This window comes from Penaeus monodon, chromosome 22 (genome assembly GCF_015228065.2).
Source record: "Penaeus monodon isolate SGIC_2016 chromosome 22, NSTDA_Pmon_1, whole genome shotgun sequence".
In the NCBI taxonomy this organism is placed as follows: Eukaryota; Metazoa; Arthropoda; class Malacostraca; order Decapoda; family Penaeidae; genus Penaeus; species Penaeus monodon.
Genome location: NC_051407.1, coordinates 1,146,092 through 1,146,591, shown reverse-complemented (window position 1 = coordinate 1,146,591; position 500 = coordinate 1,146,092). Strand labels below are relative to the sequence as shown.

At 35.4% G+C, this 500-nt stretch overlaps 1 protein-coding gene across 1 annotated transcript in view; it reads left to right on the top strand.

Annotated features, from left to right (window-relative positions):
• Window positions 1-500, top strand: part of LOC119586809 (monocarboxylate transporter 9-like) — a 7,556-nt gene that overhangs the window by 1,296 nt on the left and 5,760 nt on the right. The window lies entirely within an intron of this gene.

Here is a 500-nt window from a genome sequence, read left to right as displayed (position 1 = left end):
AGAACATCTTAAGACGCATTTTTCGTGCAACGACTGATGAAAAGTGTGCGCATTAAAATTAATGCCATAGCTTCTTTGATTTAGTCTCCGTAACTCCTTACTAAACCCCAAGGAAGCTGCCCGTGCGGTACATGTTACCACGCTGGGTCCTTGCACACAGTTGCCTTGTCATGTATGGATAATCTTGTAGGTAAGTCACTCAATTATGTCCATCCAGAGTGCAGTCGCCTTTGCTGGTCTTTGCCCCGTATATAACATTTGAAATGTATTCTTGACACTAAGTAGAAATGAATACTTTACAACAGGTAACAAACTACGAATTATGGCATTTACAATTTTCCGTAATGAGATTACAAATTGCGTTTCAGGAGACATTTTTTTTACACCAATATCTAAAACGAAAAACCTTAACTATAATCACAAAGAAATATTAATAAAAATTGAACAGATTTATATTCAAGTGTGAAAACAGGTTACAAATACTAGACGAAAAAAATAAA